Source organism: Dendropsophus ebraccatus, chromosome 1 (genome assembly GCF_027789765.1).
Source record: "Dendropsophus ebraccatus isolate aDenEbr1 chromosome 1, aDenEbr1.pat, whole genome shotgun sequence".
NCBI lineage: Eukaryota > Metazoa > Chordata > Amphibia > Anura > Hylidae > Dendropsophus > Dendropsophus ebraccatus.
The window spans coordinates 210,999,915-211,017,332 of NC_091454.1; the positions used below are offsets into that span (position 1 = coordinate 210,999,915).

The 17,418-nt window shown below is 45.0% G+C and overlaps 1 protein-coding gene across 2 annotated transcripts in view; it reads left to right on the forward strand.

Annotated features, from left to right (window-relative positions):
* Positions 1-17,418, forward strand: part of PDE4A (phosphodiesterase 4A) — a 570,117-nt gene that overhangs the window by 39,611 nt on the left and 513,088 nt on the right. Inside the window, exon 1 of one of the 2 annotated variants that reach the window (XM_069946412.1) lies at positions 5,081-5,132. The exons of the other annotated variant lie outside the window; for it this stretch is intronic. The gene's annotated coding sequence lies outside the window, so the exon portion shown is untranslated. Of the gene's footprint in view, positions 1-5,080; positions 5,133-17,418 lie in introns of those variants that run through there. 2 annotated transcript variants of the gene reach the window in all.

Here is a 17,418-nt window from a genome sequence, read left to right on the forward strand (position 1 = left end):
CCCAATATTACTGAGGAGGTAGATGGCCAGTTGAATAGACAAATAGAGCGGGCTGCCCGGGAGGGGACAGTAGTGGTAATGGGGGACAAAGGGGAGGGAATTTCTTAACCTCCTGCAGGATAATTTTCTGGGCCAGTTTGTGGAGGAGCCAACTAGAAGTGATGCCTTGTTGGATCTGGTTATTTCTAACAACGCTGAGCTGGTTGGGGATGTCACTGTCCATGAACACCTGGGTAATAGTGACCACAATATAGTGACTTTTAGCTTAAAGTGTAGAAAAGAAAAACATGTTGGGAGGGCAAAAACTCTTAATTTTAAAAGGGCCAATTTTCCTGGGTTAAGGGCAGAACTTCAGGGCATAGCCTGGGAGCGGCTGCTGTCACATACTGATACAGCTAATAAATGGGAAATCTTCAAATCCACATTAAATAACTGTACTGCCAAATATATTCCTATGGGTAACAAATATAAACGGTTAAAATCAAATCCCACATGGCTTACATCCAAAGTTAGAAGGGCTATAAATGAGAAAAAAAGGGGCATTCAAAAAATACAAATCAGAGGGGTCAGCTTTAGCCTTTAAACATTACAAAGTAGTCAACAAAACCTGTAAAAATGTAATAAAAGCAGCAAAAATTAACAAGGAAAGACAGGTAGCCATAGATAGCAAAAGAAACCCCCCAAAATTCTTCAAATATATTAATGCAAAAAAACCAAGGTCAGAGCATGTAGGACCCCTAAATAATGGTGACAGGGAGTTAATAACTGGGGATCAGGATAAAGCTGAGTTACTTAATGGGTTCTTCAGTTCTGCATATACAAAAGTGGATGGAGCTGTGGTGGGTGGGGCCAGTACTGAGGTGGGTGGGGCCAGTGCTGCTAACACATGTAATGTACTGAACTGGTTTACTATAGATATGGTCCAAGATAAATTAAATAAACTTAATGTAACCAAAGCTCCAGGGCCCGATGGATTACACCCCAGAGTTCTTAGGGAACTCAGTTTTGTAATTTCTCTACCCTTGTATGAAATATTCAGTGATTCTTTGCTTACTGGTATTGTGCCGAGGGACTGGCGTAAGGCAAATGTAGTGCCGATCTTCAAAAAGGGCTCTCGAACTTCCGCAGGTAACTATAGACCTGTAAGCTTAACGTCCATTGTGGGGAAACTATTTGAGGGGCTTATAAGGGACTACATCCAGGAATATGTAGTGGGTAATAGTATTATAAGTGATAACCAGCATGGTTTTACTAAGGACAGAAGCTTTCAAACCAACCTAATATGTTTCTACGAAGAGGTGAGTAGAAGCCTGGATGGGGGCGCAGCTGTGGATATCGTGTACCTGGATTTTGCTAAAGCGTTTTACACAGTTCCTCATGGACGTCTGATGGGTAAGTTAAAGTCTATGGCCTTATTCACACGTTCCGTAATTTACGGATCCGTATTTCCGTATCCGAGTTAGTGCACATTGAAGTCTATTGGGCTATTCACACGATCAGTAGCAGAAATGGATGAAAATCAATCCGTAAAAAAAAAAGGACATGTTCTAGTGCGGACCCGGTGCGGACCCAGATTTTTTCACGGATGCTCTCATTGACATCAATTGTCTACGGATTGTTTGCGGATTGCAACATGTTTGGCATCCGTATTTCCGTAGAAAAATATGGATAACTCATGCTCCTATTGTGCACAGCAGTATATAGAAGTGCTGGGATCTATAGTTCTCCGGATCTCCGGGCGGACAGCTGACGGAATTTCGCGGACATTTCCCGCGAGAATTCCTCAGTCTGAACCTGCGGCTGCATCAGACCCCCTCCTGCGGCGGCATCGGACCGACCCCCTCTGCGGCATCAGACCCCCTCCTGCGGCATCATCAGACCTCCTCTGCGGCGGCATCAGACCCCCTCCTGCGGCGGCATCGGACCGACCCCCTCTGCGGCATCAGACCCCCTCCTGCAGCATCATCAGACCTCCTCTGCGGCGGCATCAGACCCCCTCCTGCGGCATCAGACCCCCTCCTGCATCATCAGACCCCCTCCTGCATCATCAGACCCCCTCTGTGGCATCAGACCCCCTCCGGCGGCATCAGACCCCCTCCTGCGGCTGCATCAGACCCCCTCCTGCGGCGGCATCGGACCGACCCCCTCTGTGGCATCAGACCCCCTCCTGCGGCATCATCAGACCCCTCCTGCGGTAAGGATGCGATCTCCTATGCGATCCTCCTGTGCCGTTCTGCCTTCAGTGCTCTTAATTGATTCATTGATACTTTCCTAACCACATAGTAAACACCAATTTATTGAGCTAATTGGTAATGATGATTGGCAGCTGGGCTACAAAGGTACAAGTACCAATTACCTCAATAAATTGGGGTGTTTACAATCAACACCCCAATTTATTGAGGTAATTGGTACTTGTACCTTTGTAGCCCAGCTGCCAATCATCATTACCAATTAGCTCAATAAATTGGTGTTTACTATGTGGTTAGGAAAGTATCAATGAATCAATTAAGAGCACTGAAGGCAGAACGGCACAGGAGGATCGCATAGGAGATCGCATCCTTACCGCAGGAGGGGTCTGATGATGCCGCAGGAGGGGGTCTGATGCCGCAGAGGGGGTCGGTCCGATGCCGCCGCAGGAGGGGGTCTGATGCAGCCGCAGGAGGGGGTCTGATGCCGCCGGAGGGGGTCTGATGCCGCAGAGGGGGTCTGATGATGCAGGAGGGGGTCTGATGATGCAGGAGGGGGTCTGATGCCGCCGCAGAGGAGGTCTGATGATGCCGCAGGAGGGGGTCTGATGCCGCAGAGGGGGTCGGTCCGATGCCGCCGCAGGAGGGGGTCTGATGACGCCGCAGAGGAGGTCTGATGATGCCGCAGGAGGGGGTCTGATGCCGCAGAGGGGGTCGGTCCGATGCCGCCGCAGGAGGGGGTCTGATGCCGCCGCAGAGGAGGTCTGATGATGCCGCAGGAGGGGGTCTGCCATTCATTCACTGCTCAGTCTGGTCCAGCAACGGATGGAATACGGATGTCCAATCCGCAATTTCTCACGGGTTGTTTCAGGACCAGAAAATAATACTGAACGTGTGCATAGGGCCTATCTGTTTGGAAAGTTTAATGTGTAACTGGATTGAAAACTGGCTTAATAATCGTACCCAGAGAGTGGTGGTCAATGATTCCTACTCCGAATGGTCCCCGGTAATAAGTGGTGTACCCCAAGGGTCAGTACTGGGCCCTCTTCTGTTTAACTTGTTTATTAATGATATTGAGAATGGAATTAACAGCAATGTTTCTATCTTTGCAGATGACACCAAGCTTTATAGTACAGTACAGTCTATGGAGGATGTGCAGATGTTACAGGATGACTTAGACACACTGAGTGTTTGGGCGTCCACTTGGCAAATAAGGTTCAATGTGGATAAATGTAAAGTTATGCACCTGGGTCCTAATAACCCACATGCATCATATGTCCTGGGGGAGGAATAACCTGCAGCATCATATGTCCTGGGGGAGGAATAACCCACATGCATCATATGTCCTGGGGGAGGAATAACCCACATGCATCATATGTCCTGGGGGGAGTTACTCTGGGAGAGTCGCTGATGGAGAAGGATCTGGGTGTACTTGTAGATAATAGACTACAGAACAGCACACAGTGTTAGTCAGCTGCTTCTAAGGCCAGCAGGATATTGTCATGTATATAACAGGCCTGGACTCTCAGGACAGGGATATAATATTACCGCTCTATAAAGCTATGGTGCAGCCTCATCTGGGGTATGCTGTCCAGTTTTGGAACCCGATTCATAAAAAGGATGTTCTAGAGCTGGAGAGGGTACAAAGACGGACAACTAAACTAATAAGGGGAATGAAGCATCTTAGTTATGAGGAGAGATTAAAAGAATTACATTTGTTTAGCCTGGAGAAGAGACGTTTAAGGGGAGATATGATTAATTTATTTAAATATATAAATGGCCCCTACAAGAAATATAGGGAAACGATGTTCCAGGTAAAACCCCCTCAAAGGACAAGGGGGCACTGCCTCCGCCTGGAGAGACAAGAGGGCACTGCCTCCGCCTGGAGAGACAAGAGGGCACTGCCTCCGCCTGGAGAAAAAAAGGTTCAGTCTCCGGAGGCGACAAGCCTTCTTTACCATGAGAACTGTGAATCTGTGGAACAGTCTACCACAGGATCTGGTCACAGCAAAAACAGTAGAGGCCTTCAAAACCGGCCTAGACAAGTTCTTAGACCAAAATGATATAAAGGCATATGTATAGAACCTATCACCCCTCCCCCTTCCCTGTATCCATCCCCTCCTTGGTTGAACTTGATGGACATGTGTCTTTTTTCAACCGTATTAACTATGTAACTATTACTCCATATATCCTCCCTATATCTCCTCCTATTTCTCCATATATCCTTCCTATATATCCTCCTATTACTCCATATATCCTCCTATTACTCCATATAACCTCCCTATATCTCCTTCTATTGCTCCATATATCCCCGCTATAGCTCCTCCTATTACTCCATATATCCTCCCTATATCTCCTCCTATTACTCCATATATCCTTCCTATATCTCCTCCTATTAGTCCATATATCCTCCCTATATCTCCTCCTATTACTCCATATATCCTCCCTATATCTCCTCCTATTACTCCATATAACCTCCCTATATCTCCTCCTATTACTCCATATATCCCCCTATATCTCCTATTACTCCCTATAACCCCCCTATATCTCCTCCCCTTATGCCATATAACCTCCCCCTGTACCAACTTTTAGTATATATAACCTCCCCCTATTACTCCATATCCCCATACTATATAACCTGCTATAACCCCTCTGTAACTCCTCCTGCTGCTTAGTATATAGCTTTGCATAGCTCCTCCTATACATCGCCTCCCCTAATTAAACGCGAGGCCCCTCTCTTAGGAGTGAATGGATTTTAATAAGATATACCCCTTACACACCTCCTGTCTCTCAGCAGCCACTGCTGCTACCGTCTCTCCCCTATAAGGAGAAACCACACACCACAGATAATAGACAGTCAACAAAGGATTCCCTTTCAATTGGTTTTCTCCAGGAGACAGGCACTGTCACAGATGCAGCCTGAACGCTAACATCTTCCCCTGCAAGGTAGGACCCCTCTGCTTTGCTCGCCCCCCCTTCGCTTCTTACAATTCATATGCTGTTTCATAGCCCTTAAGACAAAAGGCTAAACATTTGGAATCCTTGTGCTTAGCCAGCGGCTGTACTAGTAAGATGCTCAGGAAAGAATTGAGCAGCGTGCTAGCAGCAGAGGAAATGTGTAGCTGGAGAGCATCCTGCCGCAGCTGGATCACTCCTTCCCTCTCTGTTTTCTGCATTTACATTTACACTTGTTTACACCACGAGAAGCCCCATAGCTTCCCTATTGCAGTCAGCGGATTAGCAAGAAGTTGCCTAATTTCGGTCCTGCTATGTACTGTACATTCTTAAGGTGGTTCACATACACCGGATGATTGCACTGCACCATTTCTCAAGTGCATAGACCCTCTGTGCTGCAGAACTCGCACTCTATTTAATGTAGACCACCGGCCTGCACCTACGGGGATACGGATCACTGTCACTGTTTACATTCACGCTCCGTGATAGAAGACGGTGAGGCACGCTCTCTTATATTCACCATTTTCATCAATGCTCCAGCTGATCCACAACTTCCTATGTATGTGTGACCCCCGTGCTGAGCATGATGGGACCTGTAGTCTGTCCTCATGGCATAGGTTACCGTCCCCATATGCAGTTTCTAGATACGGAGCACAAATGCATGATATTTTGCCTATATCTGTTTTGTTGTACCTGAGCGCATTGATTACTATTGATCCCTATGGTAAAGATACGTATCATTATATATATTAAATTGTTGGCATGTGCGATTTATTATCATGCTAAGATGGCTCATTTATATGGAAATAGTTTGGGGGATTCATAGCTAGTGATGAATATTTTAGAGAAGATGACATTACAGAGCTGTAGGGTTGCTGCAGACACATAGTGGAGTGCTGGGAATATATTATAGAGGAGAGAGGATGTATTTGTGCAGATTTACTGCAGGTAAATGAGTGGAATGGAGTCATCGGATTGATGTCAGGCAATGCTATGTGTTCACATTCAGGATGTGCTCCTACAAGTGACACAGTATGGTTGATGAAGTAACCACATGGCGGTGGAGCAAGTCCTCTTAGGGCATGTTGGGAGATATCTGGGGAGCACATTGTCCCTTGAGCTGGATTCCTGCAAATGAATTTTTTTTTTCAATTAGAAAACATGAAAGATGGCATGTTCTGTAGGAGGTGGAGCGGGGAATGGTTAATGAAGGAGGGGAAGGTAGATGTTGATGTCTTCTGGAAATATATCCATATGTATACAGACACTAGTTCCAGTTTGTCTGCGCACAGTAAGTACAGTGTATTCATGCGTTCCATGTAGCAGGCTGTTATGCGATTGAATGGTGACATCACTAAGTAGACACAATGCTTTCACCGCCTCTGTGTTGCTGACCCTGAAAGTAGACAAATACCTGTAGTTATAACCACCTATACCTGACCAATTGAGAATGCTTCATGTCATAAAGAATGGGAGAATGCCAAAGTCTGATATTTGGGTAGGGCAACCTTGTGAAATTCTTTGTCCTGGTAGGTTGGGATAGTGAAGGGGACCATCTTTTATTTTAATCTGAGTGTTGGATCAAGCATGGCCCAAGAAAATCTCTCTGAAGCTGCATCAGGCACGCTTCTCTGGAGGAGGACCACCAGCATCCATTGCAGTCAAGGGACATCTGTTGATTTCATTGGGAGTTATGTACATTGTATTGTGGTGCTTCTCAAAATAACAGTGTACGGGACATGTAAGGTTTGCTTTATGGGTCCCATACACATTAGAAAAGTTGACCAAACTCATCTACTTTGCTCAGACTTGTTAATTATCTAATGTGTATGAGGGCCTCTTGACCATTGATCAAGAGATCAAGAGAGGGATCAAGCATGTTGGATTTCAACTGCCCAATCTTATTGTCCTTGGAGAGATGAATTGCTGCCAGAGGAGTCTGAAAATAGCCTACCCCTCCTGTCTCCTCAGGATAGACCATCAATAGATTTGCAGGGTTGCTGACACCCAGCCCACCCACTGATCAACAACTCAACAGGGCTGCCATGGCTGTATCTGTATGGTAAATGGTGCCAGATGCTGTTGGCGCTATTCACTTTGTAATGGCCGTGGTTGGGTATTGCATCTTAGCTCCCACTGACCAGTGATTAATGAGTATAAGCCATCATTGGATGGCTTCCAGCTGAACATTTGTCAGGACGACAACTATCTCAACCCTTCACCCTTCCCATACACATGCATACTTGGCTCAGCTGAGCATACATATGTTCCGAATTAGGAGAGAGGAGAAAGCTACTGCGGGAGTAGTTGAGCAGTCACTTACTGCCTTTCAGGAGAAAAGGATTGGGGCATATTACAATATAACATGTTCTATTCCTTGACAGATGTTATCAGAAACCTTAAGATGCCCCATACACATTGGATGGTCAACTCTTTGACTGCCAGGTTTCCATGAGGGAACATTTCTACTGTATTAAGGTTCCTGTCGACCAGAAACGAAAAGAATTAATGGGGTATCTCATAGGATAGGGGCTAGCAAATTCCTTCAATCATCCTGCAATGAATGGAGCTCTTATCGTACCTACTTGGCCATGACATAGGCTTGGTAAGTGCGGTCCTGCTCTATGTAATAGGACGTGTATGATGCTTACAGTGAAGTATTGCCACAACCAATGGCGGACAAAGTAGAAGAGGGGGAGGCTGAACAACCTCTTAAACCAGTGCTCCGTCTTACCTTTGGCTTTGGTTGTCCAGGCATGGTGGGAATTGTAATTTTGTCACAGCTGGAGGGCTGAAGTTTCCCCATCCCTGATATACATACTAACACTAGGATCGGGGATATGGCTTCCTAGATAGAAGTGTTTGAAGTATACTCTTACTCCCTTCTAAATATGAGACAGGATGCATTATTGTGACAGCATGTTTCTTAGGGTCAAAGTTTTGTGCCGATGAATTTCTCAATGTATTCTCTAATACATCCAAGTATATACTGAATTACCTTGGTGTTCCAAGCTAGACGTTGATGTTATGTATGACTAGAATATCCATTAGTATGGTCGCTTAAACAATGACTGTGCGTAGGGAAGGTTGACATTTCAATTCTCTACTCTACAGATGGAATCTTGAATTTATTTAACACTCAGGTTATTGTTAGTTAAGGGAAGTGACCTTTTAGCACATTGATCTGCTCCTTTAGTAGAACTCATAGGGCATATGTCAACACTTTGGATAGATACTGTGAGAATGTTTCTTCTTCCTCCAAATATTCTTCCCTTGTGGAGCACATCTATAACCATCAATCTTCCCACTGTGTCAATACTGTCATCATGTATGGACCAGACATACCCTAACCTAGGACTTCGCAGATTGCTTTGTCGTCTTCTACACATTTACAGTAGTCATAGTTAGAGATGATGGAACCTCGAGCACATTAAGAGTCCAAACTGAAGTGTGCAGCATTGGATTACCAGTGGCTGAAGAAGTTAGATGCAGTCCTAAGGGCTTATTCCCACGTCCCGTATATTATAGAGGCTACAGACGGGAATGCCCCGTAATGAAGTGTTTCCCTGCCCGGCATAATATACAGGACATAGGAATAAGCCCTAAGGATGCCTGGGAAACATGGATACCGCCATAGGCCCTAATATTCCTATGGGTTGTCCTGATGGGGTAAGAATTCATTTTGTGGATGATTGTGATTGTTTCTTTAGAAAATCTTTCTTTTATGTACTTGTAGGGTAATTTCTGCTTTTTTGTTCATAGCCTCTTTGGATTCATTTATAAACAATATAGTAAGAACAAAAGTCACCGCATATTGAGAGGTTATGCAAGTTCTTACTACGACATATAATATAGTTTTAATAATATAAAGATCTCAGCTTGGTGGCGGTTAAAGAAAACTTTGCTGTTTACCTCCAGAGGCTTTGGCTATGTTCACACACAGTAAAACAAAAGCAAAAAATATTTATATTTTATAATGGGCTATGTGCGAGAAACTTACCTGCGCACCCGCAATGTCTTCTTCACCCAGTTGGTCATGTAGAGGGGTTTCTACCGCTATTCGCTCTGCTAACATCAGCGCCAGACAGCTACTTGGTTGACGGAGTGTGTGCGCCAGGCCACTCCTAGTGATTTCAGGACTGATTGGATGCTTATAGTAGACATCCATAACTTTGTCTGTGTAGCTTTACTAACATTTCTACTGTACTTTCTCTTTGAACCTGTGCATGTTTTCTGGACCTGCCTTTGGATTGTGTTTCTTTCTGTACATGTCCTCTTGGCTGTCTGGTTTTGCCTTGGTTCTGTTTTGTCTCTGATGTTTCATCCTGGTCATTTCTTCCATGTGCTGATTTGGCTCTTAACGTACCCTTCTAGTTTGACTCGGACATTAACTTTGCTTGCCTGACTGCTTGTGCACCTAGTAATAGTAGGGACCGTCACCCATCCGGGGGCTACCAATAGGGCACAGCGTCAAAGTAGGCAGGAACAGCGGGCTAGGCTCAGTTCAGAGTTTACTGTTCCCCTACAGATGTGACACTATGATTAAGAATCTGTAAAACTCAAAATGTGTCAGGTGCATTTCCCATGTGTGTATATATGTTTTTGCCTATGCATTAAAATGAAGATTTTATAAGACGGAAGAGTGAATATGTTGGCCCACGCCTGTGTTGTATTATCAGAGATTAAGCTGTCATGCAGTGAAAGCTCATATATCATCATATCTACCAACATTTTTCTCCATATACTGTTTTAAAAAAAAAAAATATTCATGCCTTATTAATCCATGTATTTACTTTCTAGCTTCTTACAAAAATATAACCATCATCCCACTGTAAAAAATCTAATAATTCTACATGTTTCAAATATGATGCATGCTCTTCAAGGAAAACATTTGTTTTCTTAATGAACCGCATGTGTCGAGGATTGCCTGATTTTTATATAGTAGGATGAAGGTGCTGGATTAATCAACTTAACTATGACACCATATATATGTTCTTTGGATAATTGCTTACATTGCCAACAAGCTGGTAAACTGGTGTATTTTCTGGTTTGGACTGTGGTCTTTTCAATAAGGCAGTCAGAGCCGTACATGAGAATGAAACACTCTTTCATTTTGACTAGAAAGATAAGAAAAAATTGTGGTAATTTTTTTCTTTAAAGGGGTTATCCACAGTTAGAAACACATGGCCACTTTCTTCCAGAGACAGCACCACTCTTGGCTCCAGTTCAGGTGTGGTTTGCAGTTAAAGGGGTAGTGTGGCTCTCAGCAATTATTCACAGAATAACACACATTACAAAGTTATACAACTTTGTGATGTATGTTATGTCTGTGAATTGCCCCCTTCCCGTGTCCCCCCACCCCCGCACGTGTACCCAGAAGTGTGGTGCGCTATACATACCTGATGCGTGTCGACCCCCGTCTTCTGTCGATGCAATCTTCGGGAGGCCGGCCGACTCGCTGCAGCCGTCCCGCATGCCGGCCCCCCTCTGCAGCGTCATGAGCTGCCCAGCCGCGATTGGCTGAGCATAACTGTGCTCAGCTAATCCCGGCTGAGCACAGTTATGACATGGCAGAGGGGGGCCGGCAGGAGCGGGCTTCCGAAGATGACGTCTTTGAAGAAGATGGCGGACGGGGTCGGTCGACACGGATCAGGTATTTATAGCGCACCACAATTTTTGGCCGCCTTTTGTCAACAATAGTATGTATAACAGTGTAGTATCTGTACATGAGCATCGTTTTTTTTTTTTTTACATTTGCTGATTATAGTCTTAGCAGGTAGGACCTGTATGGTACCATCTCTCTCTTTCTCCTGTTCATACAATTCTAGTACATTTGAGTGACAAAATACTAATGAATTTCTACAATGGCGGCCTGACAGTATAATCATTCCTGTGGGATCATTGTTCCTCTGTTGGACTCTACAATACAAGGGAAAACCATAAAGAAGATTAATCATTGGAACAGTACACTATATTTGACATGTAGGATTAATGTCCTTTCTCTCACATCCATGGGCTAGTTCTGGTACTTAAAGGAACACTATACCTAGAAGTGAATGATGATTGTAAAAGGGGAATGAACTTTCCCACAGTTCCTGTGCTTTTATACTTTCTTTGTGTTCCTGAAACAGTCTTGTGTATACATCACCTGTATATCAATATCGTCTGCCGGTGGAGAGTCAGGAGGCCCAAATACATCTTATACTGTTGGCCAAACCCACCAATGGCAGTGGGGTCAGCTAACCTAAAAAAAAACTTATACTAGAAAGGAGCAAAGCTTGTGCACGCTTCCGAACCCAAGCATGCGGCATTTGATTACCTGTGGCTGAAGAAGTTGGATGAAGCCCTAGATTGCCCTGCATAACATGAATACAGCTATGGCTGTAACCATATATTCCAGGCAGCCTTAGGGTCTTATTAGACGAAGCGATTTTTAACAATTAACGATAATTGATAGTAAACAAGATTATCGTTAACCTGAAATCGTTCACCGTATTACACAGAACAGTAGTCGCTAGTTATGATCGTTATAACGATCGTTTACTCCATCTGATCCTAGCAAAAGAAGGAACAATGTGCAATTACACTGAACGATTGTGAAATTAGAGTGAACTACTTGCGAACAAATTTATTTTAGGGTCAGATGTAAATCAATGATCAACAAAAGATTTTTCGACCGTTGCCTGCAATTACACAGGACGATTATCGTTTAAATTCAAACGATATAACGATTTTCCACATGATAATTGTCCCATGTAATAGGGCTCTTACGAATGCAACCAGTTTTTTTTAGCCACCAGCAATCAGATGCTCGAGGTTCGCTCATCTCTAAAGGACCCCTTTTGATGGTCATTTCTTCCTGATGTCTTTATTTCGATGACAACGTTGGGCTTGTTGGATTATTTTTTTTTTTTTTATAAATTGTCTTTTTATTGAATTTTTCAATATAAACAGAACCAAACAAAGGTACATGAAAAGAGAATAGCAAAAATATGCATGACATTAAACAACATATTGCCATACAAGTAGGGTGAAGCCACCCAAATAAGAGAAGGCAGTTCAGGTAATTAGCATATGGGCCAGGCTGAAGTTGGGGAAGAGCCAGCCGCAGCAAAAATGAAGGTGAGTTTCAGCCTTATTGCTGAGGTGTCCACCCAAAACCAGATAGATTTAGGTGAGCAAGAAGCCTCGGTGTACATTCCGGATCTGGGAGAATAAGCTAAGATCGCGGGAGCAACGACTCACCTCCATTGTTGCCAATAAAAAGAGAAAAAGGAGAGAGCAATAAAGAGAAATAAGAGAGGGGAGGGATGAAGAAAAAGTGAAGAAGGGAAGAGAAAGCTAGGGGGAGAAGGGGGGGGGTTATCTCGGGCGCCTGTCCCAGAACGTGTCCCAAGGCTCCCAGACCGCGTTGAATTTTTCAACTGTATTGTTCAGGGTTGCTGTAAGTAACTCCATAATACGGACATCCCTGATCCGAGTAAGCAAATCTAGCGAGGAAGGGGGAGAGGTACTCTTCCAGTGTAGGGAGATGAGGCATTTGGCAGCAGTGAGAATATGAAGGAGCATTTTAGCTGTGCGGCTCCCAATGGATTTGGGGGGGACATTAAAGAGAAAGTGAAGGGGTGTGAAAGGAACCTGGATATCCAAGATCTCCTGTATTGTGTTTCGGACAGCCGTCCAGTAAGTAGCGAGTAAAGGACATTCCCAGAATATATGAAAGAGCGAGCCAGGAGCAGCCTGGCATCTCCAGCAGATGTTGGGGAAAGCAGGATTGAATTTGTGGAGGAGGGAAGGGGTATGGTACCAGCGCATGAGTAACTTGTATTGGGTTTCTCTATATTGGGTACATAAAGAGGATTTGGCCGCCTTACTCCATATTATCTGCCACGTAGAGTGTGAGATCGCGGTACCCAAGTCCCGTTCCCACTTGTGCATGTAACCATGTCCTGCGGGGTCCGCCGGGAAGAGCAGGCGATAAATATCTGTAATCAACCCTTTGGAGGACGCACCCCTTAAACAGCACATTTCAAACGGGTTAGGTCGTGGACAGGTCAGCGAGCCCAATCGGGAACGGAAGAGGTCACGGATCTGTAGGTAGGAGAAAAAGATGAGTTGAGAGAGGCCGTATTTCTCCCGGAGAGCAGAAAAGTCTGGGAAGGTCCTGATGACCGGGTTGACCAAGTCATAAAACCTGAACAGGCCTACAGCCGACCAGGGTTGGGCCATGACTGAAGTTACGCTAACCGGGAAGTCAGGCGTGTAGAGAAAGGGTTCTAAAGGCGAAGAGGGTGCTGAGAGGCCGTACTTAGCACGACACTGGGACCAGATGCCCCCTATAAAGGTCATTGGGGCCAAAAGTGCGGAATCCGGTAGGGCACGTTTTGGTGCCCAAAGAAGGGCGCAGGGGTGGACAGGTGCTATCCAGAGCTTTTCAATCTCTACAAATTTCTTAAAGGAGCGAAGGGACACCCAGGAGGGAATGGTGCGGAGGTGTGCCGCCAGATAGTATCTAGTTAAGTCCGGAAATGCCAGACCCCCTATATGTAAGGGTGAGGTAAGGACCGAGAGGGGTATCCTGTGACGTCCCTGCCTCCAAAGAAATTTGAGAAACAGAGCCTGTATTCCCCGAAGGGTGGGCCTAGGGACCGCTACAGGGAGGGTCTCAAAGAGGTAGAGGAATTTAGGGAGGATCGCCATTTTTATCGTATTAATGCGGCCTATGAGGGAGATAGGGAGCTGGGACCATGAGTTAAGTAAGTTAGAAACCTCTTTGATCAGTGGGGTAAAGTTGGCCTGAAAGAGGTGGGAGTAAGAAGAGGTAATTTTGACTCCCAAATAGACAAGTGAGGAGGACTGCCATGTGTATGTGTATGAATTCTGTAGGGAGTTGGATTCTTTTTTTTGTTGAACAAAAGACCCTCCTCAACTATCATGCAAAAATTTCCAGCACAGCCAACCTCTTTTTAGACAGTAGTCTTCTATTGGTCATCGGTTGATATTGTCCACTTTCATCAACTTCAAGGTATATGAGCACCCTTACAGCTTGGAGTGTGAGAAGGAGAAAGAATAAATAATTGAACTCCTAAAGGTGCCTATACACCTTCAATAACTGGCTGAACAGTTACCTCTCCCGTCCTCCCCATGAACATCAACATTTGGTGTGACATCTGATGGTCCTGGTGTCGGCTTATTTGTTTGAGAACAAAGGGGCCGAGCGGTGAAAATACATTACACTCCACCAACATCATTAGTGTTAACATAGTATAGTATACAGTTTTGATTGCAATAAAAGGAATTGCTGTTTTTTTTTTTTTGTTTTTTTTTTGTAGTATTCCTACTATTCCAATATATTCAATATATGGTGCATTTAGGTTATAGTCAGATCTAGAAATGAAAACTTAACCTATCATTGGAAAATATAGTTAATAGTATAGTTATATTTATAGTAAATCCGATACCTGGTGAAACAGAAGTGACGATCAATTAATTTAATTCATATCCAATTGAAGTGTTACGATTCAGATTTATCAAAGAGCGAGGCCAAACTGAGTTCACCAGAGCCAGAAGATTTTCCCTGTAGGCAGCACAAGCTGGCAAGTAGTAATAAGTGTCCTCAATAAATACAGCAATCCGCATGAACTAGCAAATCTCTATTCCCTATTTGCTACTATGTGGGGGAAGAGAATTAAAGGGGTTTCCCGTAATTCACAGGAGTGGTGATGAATGTCTGATTGCTGGAGGTCCCACTGCTGGGACTCTTACAGATCACTGCTTGCCACTCCAGTTAATGTCTTTTGGGCTGATGGAAATAGATGAGTTCTGTTCTGTGTTGTCTCTGTTAGTCCTAAAGCGGTACTGTGCATGCTCAACCACTTCTCTGTTATACACGAACTGGAGAGAATGGAACGGCTGCACATCCCATCTATGGCTGATACTAATGCCGTTTGGCCTATATTAAAAATCAACACCAGAGTGTCTGTATATGAATTGATCAAGCCATATTGCCCCGTGTACCACCGTGTAGGTCCTCTGGTCCACACTGGTCCCTACGCTAACTCCACACCGTGTCGGTCAGCGACCGCCAACCCCGCAAAGCGTGCACATACAGGGAAGGGAGGCCATGGAACGGCCCTGCAACCCCAATGTCACAGGACCAGACCCAAAAAGCCCCAACAAAACCCAGCCAGCACCACCGGCGGGGAAGGGTGCCCCCAAACGACACAAGTATGGATATGGTATTACACTTACCATTGCTGTTCTCACAGAATGGGGAAGACATAAGGTCCGGACATGTGGGCACAGACATATCCTGCTAATTTTGGTCATGTGGGTCTTATAAAGGAGTGCGAGCTGTTCAGAGAGGGAGAACTGTGAATCACGAACTGGAGAGAATGGAACGGCTGCACATCCCATCTATGGCTGATACTAATGCCGCTTGGCCTATATTAAAAATCAACACCAGAGTGTCTGGTGTTTTGCACTCCTCCTGGTGAGACCCACATGACCGCAATTAGCAGGAGACACCTGAGTGCACATGGTTTTAATCCCTCCTGTCTTTTCCCATTCTGTCTGCAGCAGCTATGGTGAGCGCAATACCTCATCCAGACTTGTGCTGTTTGGGGGCGACCTTCTCCGCCGGCAGTGCTGGCCGGGTTCTGGTGTGGTGTTTTTGGGTCTGGTCCTGTGGCATGGGGGTCGCAGGGCCGTCCCATGGCCCCCATTCCCTGACTGTGCATGCCTGCGGGGTTGGTAGCCACTGACTGGCACGGTGTGGACTTAATGTAGGGACCCATGTGTATCAGATACCTGCACGATGGTACATGGGGCAGTATGGCTTGATCAATTCATACACAAAATTCTGATGTGTTTTTTATTTAGCCTAGGGGCACTAGTATCAGCCATAGGTGTGAGGTGCAGCACTCTTTTTCTTCCCTGAACCGCACTTCTCTGTTATATTGAATGGTGAGGCCCCCAGTGGTCAGATATTTATTTTCTTTCCTGTGAATCTGTGTATATGTCAATTGAGAATGTTCTATGGTAAACAGATAAAACGTCTCATGCCTAATGCCTACATGGGTGAGGGGGAGAAATATTACTACGGACCAGTGTCAAAATAAATCATCCCCCTCCCCCCCCCCCCAAATTATCATTGTCTGTCATGTTGGATATACAGTGTCACTAAAGCCAGGTCATCGGTCACAAGCTCCCACCTTCTCCAACCTGTTGTTACACCGATTTCATATAGCAGAGAGACGGAGACTGCTTGAATCAGTGCCAATGCTGCTGCAGTAATAAGGAGTTTAATAGCTAACAAGTTGCCTTTACAGACACAGACAGCCTGTAATTCCCTGTTTCAGCACAATATTTAATTAATTTAACTATATCCCTATTTCTCTCAGCAGGGAGGAAGTAAAGGGCTGAAGTAACTTGTCTCCTCCTACTGTCCAGTACTTAACAGAATGAGCAGCCTAGAAGAGCATAAAGCTACTAAACAGCATAGAGCACTTACTTTTTATTTTAGATTGGAAATTTTATATAAATTTGTGCATATCTTAAGAATGGAATAAGTTCGGAAAGGACATTCATTTTTATATACATCATGGCCCTGGCTGGGAAATTACGTCTCCCAGCATGCATTGCATCTCAGAACCAACTGCCGGGTATCTGACCCTGTCTTGTAGTGACTGTCCACTACTGGGAAACTCTATCTATCTACATAGATTAGGGAAAGAGAGAGAGAGAGAGAGAGAGAGAAAGATGAAATAACAGGATCTCCTTACTCCCTATACTACTGAGGAGAGGATGTTTGCCTACCCTTGCCCAGGTGATCACTGTGATGCCAGTGGTGGATATGGTTACAGATTAGGTGTTACAGCTTGCCCGACAACAGAAGAGACAGAGATCATGTGACCTTTGTCTCAATAGGGAGGGGAGGTCAGAGGACTGGAACAGAGTGGACCAGGAAGTGAGGATTTTCAGCAGTTTCAGGCTATGTTCAGACCTCGTATGAGACCGGCCGTTCCGTGACCCGGCCAGGTCACGGAACGGCCGGTCTCTGAAAAGATCATCCCGATGATCTTTAGGGCCGCAGAGTTCTGTAAGTCAGGATGTGCTGCAGACAAACGGCCCGATTCATGTAATAGAAACCTATTACACACAAATATGAGCGAACCTGGAGCATGCTCGAGTCCATCCGAACTCGATCGTTCGGCATTTGATTAGTGGTGGCTGCTGAAGTTGGATAAAGCCCTAAGGCTATGTGGAAATCATGGAT